This window comes from Saccostrea echinata, unplaced genomic scaffold, assembly GCF_033153115.1.
Source record: "Saccostrea echinata isolate AGI-Se365-2 ecotype Australia unplaced genomic scaffold, CSIRO_AGI_Sech_v1 ptg000028l, whole genome shotgun sequence".
In the NCBI taxonomy this organism is placed as follows: Eukaryota; Metazoa; Mollusca; class Bivalvia; order Ostreida; family Ostreidae; genus Saccostrea; species Saccostrea echinata.
This window is the reverse complement of record NW_026889777.1, coordinates 5,324,266-5,339,974: the sequence shown is the minus strand read 5'-3', so window position 1 is coordinate 5,339,974 and position 15,709 is coordinate 5,324,266. Positions and strand designations below refer to the sequence as shown.

The 15,709-nt window shown below is 34.9% G+C and overlaps 2 pseudogenes; one reads left to right on the top strand and one right to left on the bottom strand.

The window, feature by feature from the left end:
• Positions 1 to 14,362, top strand: part of LOC133193933 (protocadherin Fat 3-like) — a 43,008-nt pseudogene extending 28,646 nt beyond the window's left edge.
• Positions 840 to 2,274, bottom strand: LOC133193656 (putative nuclease HARBI1; annotated as a pseudogene).
• Positions 14,363 to 15,709: the final 1,347 nt, after the last annotated feature.

Below are 15,709 nucleotides of genomic sequence, written 5' to 3'. Positions count from 1 at the left end.
AATTCCTCCTTTAAAAATACAACAGGAACCCACCGACTTATAATTATTGTTTTGTTTGTTCTTTACATGCTTAAAAAGATTAATTCCATGCAATGACTTATATAACCTTTGGCTAATTGATTCACAACTTCATTCACCCGCGCGTATCTAGTTACATGTATATAAATATGTTACTGCAGTAAATTTATATAAGCGACGTAAAGAAAAGGTGATTTGATCACGTTTCTGCAGAATGATTGAAATGACTGTGATAATAATATTGAATAATGGAATATTGCAGTAATATTTAAATTGATTTTTATAGTTTCGTGATTCTGTGTGTAGCTTTTTTTTCAATTATATAGCGAAGTCGATACAATTTCTCTGGCCCCATCTGCACAGGCAAAGAGAAGGAAGATCTCCCTTGAACAACTCCAGAAGATGCAGTATGAGGTAAGAAAGGGCTGAATTCATTCTGCCAATGGAAAGGATATAATTAATCTGATGTGTCTTTTAAACATTTTTTTGTTGAATATAAATATGTATATGACTAAAAAAGGTAGAAACGACGAATAACAAAAAAATTGTTTTATTCCGAAGGTTTTATGCTGTCAGAAAAAAAACTTCAAACTGCAGAACATGAAGCTTATTAAAGACCTGGAACGGACAGACCTCGAGAAGAAGAACATCGAGTTACAAAATACTAAGCTTGCGTTGCAGATTGAATGCCTGAAGCAGACTGTCTCTCAGAATGAAAATGCTTTCCTAGCTCTACAAGCAATTACTGATGAATAAAATAGCATGCATATTACTGTGTTTAAACATCATACATTGTATTATCATATCATTAACATATAAAAGTTTTTATTCAAAAATTCATTTCTGTTGATTCAATTTAGAAATAGGTTCTGGTGATAAAGTTTCTGATAGCCCTTCCATCCTCAGGTCCACAATAAGTCAAATGAGCTGCGGGGTTGTCATCTTGTGCATCATCGTCCTCCATTTCCTCCTTTAGAGACAATGCAATATTATGCAGAATTGCACATGCGCCAATTATTCTGCAGACTTTTGCAGGCTTCATTTTAATTTCACTGTGTAGGACATGGAACCTTCTTTTCCACCATCCAAAAACTCGCTCAATGGTGTTTCGTGTGCGACAATGGGCTGCATTAAAGGCTTCCTCGGAAGGGTTCGCAGGGTGGAGGTACGGGGTAATGAGAAACCTGGAACAAGCGTAGCCGCTATCACCAAGAAGATAGCCGTCCTCAACGCCACGATGGTTTCCTTCCAAGAAAATGCTGACCTCGGACGTCCGAAAAATGTGGCTATCGTGGGTACTACCAGGCCACCGTGCATCAATGTTTATAAATTTTCCTGCATGTATATAAAATGCATTGTATAAAATATGCTTTCAACCAAAGTTCAAAATTTTCTATGGTAAATAAAATGCTAAGAAATCATCATAGCTCTAGATTTAGATAAAAAAAATATTCAAGTTTAGTTTACGCTAATCTCTGATAGTCATCTTAGAATGGGGGGAAGCAATTGATGTTAACAGTTTCTGAGGGATGGGTATCAATTTTTTTTTCGAGGATTTCACTTAAACGCATCTCTTTTAATTTCGGGAAGGGTGCATGGTCCATATCATAATTATATATGCTTAATGGTTTTCTTTAAAAAAAAAAAAAAAAAACTATATAATTTGTTTAGTAAGGTTTAGGATATTAGTTAATTTAGACAGGATATCTTGGCATATATCAGAATTTTTTTACCTTGCTTTTTAAAAAAACAAACATAGGTTGTTGTTTTTTTTGGGGGGTGGGGGTGAGAGGGAGTCCTTCTCAGATCTTGTGCTCTAGAAGCTGAAAGAAAATAGTCACACTGTCGAAGAATTATTGTTTTTAAAGTATAAAAATAGGATCAATGTATGATAAAATACTACACTGTACAACATGCATGTACCTTCGTGGTCACAAATGGCCTGTACATTGATGGAATGATACCCCTTTCTGTTAACAAATACGGCCTCATCTTCCGTCGGCGCTTGTATTCGAACATGTGTTCCATCGACACAACCGATAACTCCTGGAAATCCTCCTCTTGTAAAGAAATTTTGTTTTGATCTAGACTAGCAATTTCCTCTTGACTGAGCCACTTTATAAATCTGTCTTTATTTGCAAGGAGTGCATCAGTAACACGATTGACAGCTCTGCTAACTGTACTCTTATCAAACCCCATAGTATCTCCTATCACCTCCATAAAACTCCCAGAGGCATAAAAACGAAGCGCCAGCATAACCTACAAGGATTTTGTACTGTTTATTAATTTTTTCTGTTGAATTTTAAATGTGTTTCAAGAGGATATAAAGAGGGCACATGGTTACGCCGCTGTCAGAATTCTTGCATAAATTAATGACGCCATAATCAAAGTGACGTCTTTTTTATGAGCGTTAATTTGTTTAGATTTTTTACTTTAAATTTTCATCTTTACATTGTTAAAAATAGTTCATTCATTTGATTTTTACACTAATATTATGTGTAATTAAAGATTTTCGGTACTTGCAGTAATAACAATGAAACGTTATCTTTTAATATTTTGCTTTTACATACTTTAAATATGAGGTTTTACATTGACACTACATGTAATAAAACGTTTTATATAAAACTTTGCAATATTTTTTATTAAATATGTAGTTTCTAAGTCATATTCAGTTACGGAGAACTATGATCGTCTTTCTGAAAGAAAGTTTGGCAAGCAAAAAAAAAAAAAAGTTTCATAACATGTTTATGTTATATGTCTAAAATTTATTTTGGCGTTGGACAAACTCTTTCAAGTAACTGGTCTGAGGCTATACTGTAGTAACATGATGATCGTTTAAATGTTCAGTTTAAATATAATCGTGGTAATGACAATTCATGTATGTGTACCCAGAGAAAAAAGTACCTGCATTTCCACAGATATGGACTGACTTCGCTTTGTTGCTCTTTGCAGATCATTTCGCAGCATATTCGAAATATAAGTAAGCGAATCTCGTCTAAATCGAAACCGGGGTCGGGTTTGAGTGTCACTCAAGTCGGACATTTCTATTCTCTCTCTGTATTTTCTCTCTTTCTTCACAGCAAACAAGTTCCCAAATAATAACAAATCCGCCATCTTGATTTTTAATGTTTAATTAAATATTTAATGTACCTAGGTTACCTCAGTTAAATCTGTTAGTTAAATCAGAAAATTAATTAAGCTTTAACTGTCAGTTAACTTTCGTGCAACCAATTTAACTCGCCGTTAAATTTAACGTCGCGTTAACGTAAAGTTAACGGCCAGTTATATTTAACTAACGTTCGTGCAACCGGATCCTGATAAGGTTATATTATTGGGTATTACTATGAATATAAAAAGGACTGTTCAAGGAAAAACCGTTCCAAGAGAGTTTTAAATATTTCTCAAAGTCCTTATAAATAAATTAAGGAAAAAGTATTTAATACACAATAACATTTATCAATAAAAAATTTAAGGTTGATCGACGATGAAAAATGATTGAAATCAACGTATGTGTATGACAAAAGTTTTTTGTTATACGTTTAAAAATTAGTTCCTATATAAATGTTTACTAAAAAGTATAACATTCCTTATGTTTAACTGAGCAGTCATAAAAAATCGATGTTTGACCGCAGAGTGAGATATTGGACCACTTACGTCACACTGTGGGCGGGATTAGCTAAATATTATTTGCATTCGTTGGTATGGAAGCCAGCCGCAAAAGATACATGTATAACAAAAATAAATAAATAAATAAATAAATAAATAAATAAGTATAAAGTATAACAAAATATTTATTGACTGTGTTCTCGGGCAAAATGCGTTTTGTCGACCCCTCGAACCAAACTGTTTGCCTTAGGTCTAACGGCAATAAATGTATAATATAAATTTAATTACTATCAATACGGACTTAAATTGGTCAATTCCGTAGCTGTGATATGAAACGATTGCAAATTAAATAGAAGTTGAATTATCCTTCTTGAATGCAAAATTTATCAAGTGTGACGTAAAAAACGCGGTCCAACGTTTCACCAACTTCAAAATTTTAAAGAGCGGTCCAACATCTTATTTCTATACTACTCAGCAAAAACATTTGAAATGTTTGACTTTTTAAAGCAAAGATTTATAAAAGAAACCATTGTTAAAGATTTAAGGAAAAGGTTTGTCATTATATCGATAATTATTATCATTGATTGCGTGTATATTAATTCAAAGGCATGTCATGACCTTGATTGATGGACAGGATGTCATCGGATAAGGGGAGACATCTGTTCTTTTCTTAAATACATATGCATGTACATAACCATACAGTTTAGTGATCACTCGTCTTTTTTATCTTATCTTTCCTTTCTTATCTTGCATTTGAAGATACAAACACGCTGAAAACAGTAGCTATCGATTCTTCATCACAAATACCAGTACTTTCAGGAGACTACATAGGATTGTAAGATAATAATTGAAATTTTTTACTTTTCATGTAATGAAATAAATATTTTTAAGAGCAATTACTTGTAAATATATATTTCTTTGACTGACTTGTTATTCTTGATTTAGCAAATCTTCGGCCGGAACAATCCCAATGTTTCATAAGACTAATAATGGGGCAAGATCCGACGATGAAGATGTAATTTATTCCGACACCGCAGCATCCACCGTTAACAGTGTAGTAACGGCTGCCTCCTTTACTCAGCATGCAGAAAGTAACGTGGAGTTCAGCATTTTGGCGGATTTGGTACCTGGTACGTTATCCATTCAATGGCCCTGTTAATAAAATAAAAAAAAATGTTTTTTACAAATAAATGAAGAGTAATAACTTACTTAAAGGTTTATCCACGAAGAAAACATGACGATGGTATTATTTTTGCGTGTTTTACGATTCATTTTAATTGTCATAAGACAGGTAAGAGAAAAGAGCTAATTATGTATTTGAGAACCTCTTGAATAGCCCACTACTAGAACATGTATACTGGTTACTTAAGTTTTTATGTTCTAAACGATTGTTGGTCATTTACTAAAATATGCAAAATAAAGCTGTCAGCAAAGAATTTTGTATGTGCTTTTTTAAGGAAACACACCTAGCTTCGGGGCTTCACCAACGTCTTCGTCCTTTACTGACGACACGGCCATTGGTGCAGTAATTGCCATAGTGCTTGCTACAGACGCTGATACATTAGACACCCTTAACTTACAGTGGACTGACACGACTCCGGCTCCCAACGCCGGCGTGTTCAGTTACAACAACGTTTCAGGTAAACAGACCAGTGTATTAAGATCATTAATTTCCTCTCCTGTTCTTGGATATGTTCTTTCGGATTTCAAAAGCATTTTTCTTTCTTTTCTAAATATGTGTATTTAGAGAATGTACTGTTTTCATTATGACTTAAAGGTGCCTTGACGACGACTGGTCAGTTGCCAGTTGGCCACACAGACCTTACATTTACCGCAACAGACCTGTGTGGGAACACTGTCACGCATGCTTTCAAACTAACGGTTACCAATTATGTACGTTCAACATTTTCTTCAACATTGAATATGCAAATTTTATATATGTTCATTTAGTTATATTTCATGGCAACTCTTAAAATTTCTTTTAGCCACCAGTGTTTCAGAATCTCCCAGCTACTACAACTGTTAGTGAAGACATCGACGTGGAGACTTAGTTGAAAATCCTTACAGTTACTGATGCTTCATTGGCTGACACGATCACGTGTACCATTAATACCATTAACAATATCAATCCGCCATTCGAAGATTTGTATCTGCGATATGTTACTGGAACCTCTGGTAAAAATCTGAAGAATTCACGGCTTTTTTTCACACTTTTTAATGTTACAAAAGAATATATTATACTTTATGGACAGATGAACAATCAGCACGTTCCTTAAGATTGATCCAAATGATATGGCATATTATATCTACTTATTAAAATAAATTTACGATTAAAAATCATTTTCAGTATTTTTTCCCTGCTTCAAATAGATTATGCCGTTTATTTGAGAGCAAACGCCGCCCTTGATTACGACACGACTCGTCAGTACGATATCCAAATCGACTGTGACGACTCTAAAGTCACGGTCTCTGAAACGTTTACCGTATTCGTCACTAGGAACCAACAGCCAACTATAACAAACCTAAAGACTGGTGAGTGGATCTGTATAACTAACTACATTAAACTATTGTGAACCTTTCTAGTTGTTGATTGATAGGTAATCAACTATAGCGAACCTACCTACTGGTTAATAAATAGCTTAAACAACCTACATACTTGTTTAACGATAGCTAACAATCGACTTTAACAAACCTCCCTATTTTGTAAGTATATTGTATGTTTAACGATCTACTATAGCTTAACCTCCTGGTAGTGTCCAAGCAAACAACCGCCTACGACAAAAATTCCTACTAGAGCTGAACAACCAATTATAATGAAATGTATGGAGATAACGAACAGTATTCAAGTTCAGAAGTCCATTAAACAATACTAATTTTGGAGCAGAGCAAACACGGACCTCCAAAAACATCAGAGGAGGGATCAGGTGCCATGGAGGAGTGAGCATCCCCTGCCGACCAGTCGCATCCGCCGTTTGCTCCTTGTCATGATCGGGTAATAACGGAAAAATCCGTCGACAATTCAGTGTGCAAGGAATGGCATAACAATTAATATGAAAAAAGTCAGTCAGCATTTGACTTAATGATAAATTGTATTTACTGACAAGGTCATTGTTTCGACCATAGAACTTACGAAATAACGACTTTAAACGAGACTGCTGATATTCTTGTTTCATCAACTTGTCAATAACTCACCTCGTTTTAGAAATTGTTCATAGGTAGATCGTGCTTTTGCGTATCGAATCAACTGAGAGATATAAACCCCATATGCAGGCGATACTGCTGCATAAGTAAGGGAAGTTGACGATTGAATAGTTATAAAGTCATCACGTTTATCATAAAGCTTGGTTGTTAGATAACCATTAACGTCATTTTTCTAGTAAAATATCCAAATATGAAACAGATGTGTCAGACTCTGTGGTGTCTTTTATTTCAAGCTCACTGGGATACATCGTATCGACATACGAATGGAAATAACCATTGTTAATTGACAATACGTCGTCGATATATCTAAATGTCGAGTTGAAGGCCACAGCAAATGTTTTCTTGTTTACACGTACAAGATTTTGAACAATGAATACAAAAATAGGTCTGCTAATAACAGGGCGCAATTGGTACCCGTTGGAATTTCAATAGATTGTTGGAAGACCTGTTGGAAGATCTTATCTTCTGTATAACTAACCTTTTTCTGGTAAAATCATTTAAAAAATAATTAAAATGATTGAAAATAAATAGCAAAATGGATAATTTGCAAATGTATCTGCAGTTATCATCCTTCACTCTCAATTTACCCCTTTAACTTCTTATGAGATAGGTAATCAGAAATTCTTCACAAGTGAACATGTCTTTCACCTTAAAGCCAAGAGGGAACATAAAATCTTGTATATTTTTAATTGAGGTAGAAATCATGAAAAAGGGAGTTTTAAGGTTAGGGATAATTGTAAAAAAAATGAATCAAGAACTATTATTAAAACTTTATTCTTAATTGAAGTGATGAGAATAAATTGATTATATTGTAGACAAAATAATGTCACTTTGTCTTTTTCAGGATTAAATTCGATTGAAATTCCGGGATCCACAACAGCTATTGGTACTAATATATTTACAGTGACCTCTACTGACCCGGAGAATGACCAACTTTATTATAACATGACCTGTACTCCTGCATGCCCATTTAAAATATATGACTGTATGTAGTCGTTGTATACTAGTAAAAACTATGTAAATTTCATCGCAGTGTATTAAATTTTCACAAATTTCTTCTGTAATGAAAAAGCGAAAATATATCTGCAGCAAAGAAGACTGTCAACACTACAATAGATAATTAGCTTCTTAAGAAATATAAATCATGTCAGATGAGAATAATGCCATTGTTGACTATGGTTATATTTATTGTTTTTTGGAGATTTTTGCTTATTTTTGTTAAGCTGGAGGTATTCTTGTGGACAGCAGCTTGGCCAGTCTGATGGAGACAGCGTACGATTTGTTTATCTTTGTTTACGACGGCAATACCTTGGTTGGGCCAAGAAGTCTTACAGTCAAAATATCAGGTTTGGAATTTTTGTGAAAATTTTGATTGACCTTCTTGACTTTCTTTCAATTGTATTTTAAAATAGTAATCTTGAAATAAATAGGGCTTTATGGAAAGAAACCAGAAGCCTCTGATGAGACTGTAGCTCTACTGGATTTTGCTGAACCAAAGTAGAGAAAGTAGCACTTAGACTTGAAACTATGGCAACAGCAATAAATAAAATAATGATCCTTGGTTTATTATCTTTCTGAGTCAAGCTTAATTGCAATTGCATAAAAACTGTAGTGGAAGTAACATTTTGAAAGAAGTTCACAGAAATTTCTATTTTAGTAACCAAGGCAACACTTCAACGAAATCAAAAACCGATATAAAGGATTATGAATCTTAATGTTTACTTGTTAACCAAGCTATAATGAAATTGGACTGAAACTGTAGGAGGAGTAACATTTTAAAAGAATTTCACAGAAATTTCTATTTTTTGTAACCATGGCAACACTGTTTAATAAATCAAATAAGGAGGATTTAGATTTTATTCAAATCCAAAAACTGATAAACAGAATTATGTATCTAAGTGTAGTCTACTTGTGTACCAGGTTATACTGTAATCGAACTTAAAATGTATGAGGAGTAGATTTTAAAACATGTTCACATAAATTTCTAATTTTAGTAACTTTGGCAACACCCTTCATTGAAATCCAAAACCGATACACAGAATTATGTATCTTAGTGTTGTCTACTTGTGTACTAAGTTATATTGAAATTAAACTACATGTAATACCGTAGGAGGAGTGGCGTTTGAAAGAATTTCCCAGAAATTTCTTTTTTTTAGTTACTACGGCAACATCATTCATTGAAATCAAAAACCGATAAATAGACTAATGTATCTTAGTGTAATCTACTTGTGTACCAAGTTATATTGAAATCGAACTAAAACTGTAGGAGGAGTAGCGTTTTAAAAATTGTTTACAGACAAACAGACAGCTATACAGATGGACGGACACTTATCGCATAAGCTCTTCTGGTCTCTGACCAGTGGAGCTAAAAATTAATATAGAAAAAAACCCTGATTTAATCCTTTCTGTTGATTAAAAAATATGTATACATGTATATAGTTTTGAAAACTTGTTTATGGTTTTAGTTTTGATTATCATGTTAAATTCGCAAAGACTTATTTGTTCAATTTTCATTCCAGATATCAATACAGCGCCAAATATAACCAATCTACCCTCTAGCATAGTAGTAGCAGAAAACACAGCCCAATTGAGCACTCTCTACACTCTAGAAAAGTCTGACGTCAACAGTCTTGACAGTCATACATGGACGTATTCGGTTAGCTCTGGTGGATCGACCTATTTTACCGTAGACAGTTGTACGTTTCCTCAGTTTTTTTTTTCACTAAAGTATTATATTTTGTAGTTTGCCTTAAAATATTTTTATACAAAAATTAAAACCTTGCCTTCTCTATTTTTAGGTCACCTGAGTCACTCAGGTGACCTATTGCTATCCGTTCTGTCCGTCGTCGTGCGACGTGTGTTAACATTTGAACATATTTAGCTTCTTCTCTGAAACCGCTTAACCAATTTAAACCAAATTTAATATAAAGCATCTATGGGTAAAGGGGAACAAATATTGTGACTTTCATGGTCCCTGCCCCCCCTGGGGCCTGAGGGATGGGGCTAAAACCACCAAAATTAATTGAATCTTTAAAAATCTTCTTCTTTACTCCTGGACATCGAGCAGACAAACTGTTGGCATGATTGTAATAAGCATTGAGCCCTCTGAATTTGTGAATTTCATTGCCCCAGGGTCAGGGGTTCTGGTGCTAGGGCGGGGCTATATAGATTATATAATGAAAGTACATTATTTCTTTGAAAATCTTCTTCTCTGCTCCCGGGTATCAAATAAACTAAGTACATAGTTATGAAGAGCAAGAGTGCTTCTTCCAAAATTGAATTTTATGGCCCGGCCCCAGTGTCAGGGGTCCTGGTGTTAGGGCGGGGCTCTATTGATTGTATAGTGAAAATGCATTAATTCTTTGAAAATCTTCTTCTCTGCTCCTGGGTATTAAATAAAGTAACTAAGTACATAGTTATGATGAGCAAGAGTGCCTCTTCCAAAATTGTGAAATTCATGACCCCAGGGTCAGGGGTTCTGGTGTTAGGGCGGGGCTCTATTGATTGTATAGTGAAAATGCATTAATTCTTTGAAAATCTTCTTCTCTGCTCCTGGGTATTAAATAAAGTAACTAAGTACATAGTTATGATGAGCAAGAGTGCCTCTTCCAAAATTGTGAAATTCATGACCCCAGGGTCAGGGGTTCTGGTGCTAGGGCGGGGCTCTATTGATTATAATAGACTGTTAGTGAAGTCATTAATTCTTTGAAAATCTTCTTTGCATCAATACAAATTACTGCACAAAGAAAGCCAAGGGAGATTGAACATAGTTCAACTCCCAATAATGACAAAAATCGATGTGCAATTTAAAGAAAAATGAAAGAAACTATCATTTCTTGACAGTTATATTTCTATTAGTTACTGTATTAGTTGATTTTTTGAGAAGGGACACTTCTCTCTCATAAACAAAAAAGATATACTTTTTTAAGACGTAGCATTGAATATTTAGTTATTCTTAAATCAGAAGAATAATAAATGACATATAATGGTCTTATTACAAATTATAATTCAGTATAATTAGTATAATGAGTACTTAATAAAATAAAATAAAATTTATTTTAGCGGGCGTTGTGAAGACTACTTCAACCAACATCAATTACGAAACTATCACTTCAAAGACGTTTTACTTAACGGCTTATGTTTCCGACGGGAAAGCTTCAGCAAGCGCTACTCTTACAATTGACATCTCCAATTTGAACGAGGCGCCATCTTTCTCGCGGTCAGCGTACTCCATAACAGGAAACGAAGGAGGTGTAAGTTTTGTGACAAAAGCATATATTTAGTCAAATTAATTCACTATTTGATATTGATGCAAGTTACAATAATAATAAAAAAAATGAAAAAAAGGAAAGTGAAACACATTTCTATGATACACTAGCTTCTGTGAAAATTTGCTATAATTCATTAAAAGTATCATTGTTTTAATCAATTCACAGGCAGGTGATTCAATCGGAACTCCAGCATTCTTTGTAACAGATCCCGAGGGTGAAGCAACTACATATACGCAAGACTGTCCACAATTCACCATGAATCCTTCATCAGGAGCGTTAACTTTCACCAGTCAGTACGATATAGACTCCGGACTTCCTGCTAGTGTGACTTGTACCGTCACTGCTTCCGACGGAAGTCTCACCGACACTGCTACTCTTGTGGTCAATATCAACAACATCAACGACAACAATCCTACATTCGCTAGCAGCGCCTACTCCTTTTTTGTGCCGTCAACTTCAAGTGTCGGAACAGTTATTGCTGCCCTACCAGCAACAGATGGAGATATAGGCAGCTTTGGTATTAGTTTTAAATGAAATTCAATAGAGGGCAGGTCTAATGCTACTTATTGCTATACCTTGTGTCGAAAATTTTTAGACCAGGTTTTCTCACTCTTCGGAAGGCTAAGGTGATCTTTTCTGATTAAGATTGTCCAGCATCTGTCTCTTCTCTGTTGTCTATAATTTTTTATTTCATTTTCAAACTCCACCTGGTCATTTTCAGCAAATTTTCCATAGAATCCTTGAGTAAAGTAGAATTAATTTGCCCACTGATGACCAGGACTTAAGGGGTGAAAATACTTGTCAGACAAGATTCAAGAGTGACGTTCAAGGTAATGAGAAGGTCAAAGTCAAAAGGAAGGTCAAGAACATAAAAAAATTATGACGCTGTTGAATAGCTTTCACCAATTTGTATTAGTGTATTAAGTTTGATGTAAACATTAGGTTTTTTGTTTGTTTATTGTTTAACGTCCCTCTCGAGAATTTTCACTCATATGGAGACACCACCACTTGCCGGTGGGGAGCTGCAAATTTTGACCTATACTTGGCACTCAGGGCCATTGAGCAGTGAGGGATCTTTTTCGTGCCAGCACCTAGTGCGACATGGGACATTCGGTTTATACGGTCTCATCCGAAGGACCGGTCTCCAGGTCCAAAAGTGGGATTCGAACCCGCGACGTAAGGATCAACTCCTCACTCCGCGACTCTAGAGCGAACGCTCAGGTGAGCTCACTGCATCTTGCGGGCGACTAAACATTAGGTACAGTTTCTTCTGAACTGTTTTAAATGCAAAACAAAACTGAGGTAAGAAATCTTTCAACAAGAGGCCCATGGGCCACAACGCTCACCTGAGTAACTATGGCTTTGCTGTTCTTCACCTGATTTCCCCCATTGTAATACCTATTGTGGCCCCACCCTACCCCCTGGGTCATGACTTGAAAATTTAAGAATCTGCACTACCTCAGGATGCTTCCACTAAAGTTTCAGCTTTTCTGGCCCAGTGGTTCTTGAGAAGCAGATTTTTAAAGATTTTTCTACATATTTCAATATAAAAATTGGATTCCCCGCCCTACCCCGGGGGTCTTGATTTGAACAATTTAGAAGCTAAACTAATGAAGGATGCTTCCACATAGGTTTCAGCTTTTCTGGCCCAGTGGTTGTTGAGAAGAAGATTTTTAAAGATTTTTTCTACACATTTCATTGTAAAACTTGGATTCCCTATTGTTGCCCCGCGATACCCCGGGGGTCATGACTCGAACAATATAGAATCTACACTACCCCCAGGGTGTTTCTACATAGGATTCAGCTTTTCTGTCCCAGTGGTTCTTTAGAATAAGATTTTTTAATGATCCACCCTTTTTTGTCTTTTCTTGATCATATCCCCTTGGAAGTTGGCTCTTCATTTTAACAATTTAAACTTATCTTTACCCAAGGATGCTTTTTACCAAGTTTGGCTAAAATCGGCCCAGTGGTTCTTGAGAATAATTTGAAAATGTAAAAATATGACAGACGGACGGACGACGGACAAAGGGTGATCAGAAAAGATCACTTGAGCTTTTAGCTCAGGTGAGCTAAAAAACAAGTCAAAACTTTCGTGAAAGTTTCCTTATGTAGTGTAAATTCACAGGCATTTGTTCAAAGTATGGCTCTTAATTTGAACAAGGTTGGGAGAAGCAAGGTGGGGGGGGGGGGGGGGTTGTTCTTGGAAATATACAAGAAAAATAGCAGTTTACTCAAACATGGTCCCTCGGTTTAGGATAAGCCACAATAATGGTCAAAGGTTTTCATTTTAAAAATGGTAGAACGTAGATTCAACCTCTTTGGGCTACAATTGATGAACAAAGTTTAGTAGGGGAATATTCTAGTTTTTACATTCAAGAACAAGAACGCCAAAAAAAAATTAAGTTGTTGTTTGAACTCAATATACTGTTAATTGATTTTTTTTAAATTATGCTTACCCCGAATGTGCTTCATTTATAATCCTGTTCACGTTTCAGGAAGACAAAGGTGACTCGAGTGAACTTTGTGGCCCATGAGTTTCCTGGTGTCTTATATCTCCATGTTCATATTTGAATTCTTTGTATACATGTTGATAAAAAGCAAACTAATTTTGAAAAATTAATTAAAGCTTGAATCTGACAAAGAAAATTATAATAATCTTCTGTATAAATAAAAGGGAATAATGTGATCACTTATATGATTAATTTTAGGGGAGATAACGTACACTATCGACCAAACCTCAACTGGAGGTACATACTTTGGAATGAAATCCAACGGAGAACTCTTTGTTGCGTCTGATTTATCCCCATTTGCGGTGGGAGATACAAAGGCCATTATCATATCAGCCACAGACGGAGGCGGGAAAACAGACACGATGACCGTTACTATAGTGATACCCGGCACTACCACTGTTGCGGTCTCTAGTACCACCGACAGGTACTTGACGTTTTTCGAGGACACGCGTAACGTGGCCTGGTTCGTCGCATCCATGGCTGTTGCAGCAGGATTATTGATTCTGATCTCAACATTTATCGTCAGATACGGGGATTTTTCCTGGATACCAAGGTTATGTGAAAAATTGGCCAAGAAATGTAGAAAGAAACGGCGATTTAAAATAAGGTAGGTGTTGTTACATACAAATACCAGCCTTAACACAGCTCAACTCACATTTTTCGATATAAAAATGTAAAGGTATGAATTCATGATTTGTATCAATTTTCAGAGGGGAACCTACAGAAATATCTTATGTCGAGCCACCACGTAAGTAATTAAAACAGTATTCTTCCTGATAAAATTAAATCAAAACCAATCATTTTAAAAATTATTTTTATCATTTAATTTTTCAGAAATTCGTACGCCAGCTTCTTTTACAACTTGGGATGCTTGGAAAATGAACGATCGCATGTTTTATTAATCAAATGTACCACCAATCTACAGAATGTAACAGTATTACATGTATTTTCAAAACACTTCAGTACTTTAGTACTGTATTCTGACATATTTGTCATGTTAATGCATTTATTATTATTGACATAATTGCAGCATCCCATTTATTGTTTTGCATATTTTTTCATAGTTTTTTTGAAATGTTTATTTATTGTCCCCAATAAAAGGGGTGAATTTCAGACGGAGAAAACATACAATCTGTTAAGAAAACACAGACAATCATTTAACATACAAAAGCTTTATACAGTTTTAATACGTCCAAAAGCTTTTTTTACATCGCCATTTTGAAGAGCGACTCGAATCACTGATGCTCATAACTAATTCAAAATAATCATTTCCCCTAATATTTTCATGTAGAATTATCAAACTACACTTAGATTATCTATTTCAAATGAAACCGGCATCAAATCCCACTTTCTACTGGTTTTACAGGCGATAAATATGTTAGTTCTGATAAATTCTGAAGTCGCCATTTTGAAGAGCGACTCAAATCACTGTTGCTCATAACTAATTCAAAATAATTATTTTCCCTAATATTTTTATCTAGAATTATTAAACTACACTTTGATTTTCTTTTTGAAGCTAAACCTGCATCCATTTTAATTTCCTTAAGTTGGTACAGACCGTGAACTAGTAGCTTCTGATGGAATTCTGGCAAGCGACCGAAATCACCGATGCTCATACTTTATTCATAATAATTATTATTCGAATTTTTTCTTTAGAATTATTAAACTAACCTTTTATCATCTACTCTTTGTCATAACTGCATCCAATTTTTAAGTTGTTAAAGATGGAAATATAATTCTGGTAGGTTATGAAACCCCCCTTTGAAGAGCGACCGAATAACTAAATAAATTTAAAATGATGTTTTCCGATTTTTTCCTTAGAAATATTGAACTACACTCAGAGAATCTACTTTAAATCAAAACTGCATCCCGTTTTACTATTTAATGTTGTAACAGAAGGCATACTAGTCGGTTCGTATAAAACAATTGAACATGAAACCGTAATTTTCAAGAGCGACTTGAATCACCGAGGCTCTTGATTTGTTTAAGATAATGTTTCTTTAATTCTTCATATTCAGATTTATTAAACTCAAAATTTATATCAGCTACATAAAATTAAAACCACATCCATATTTTTTTTCCTTTTTCTTGTCATTTCGCCGG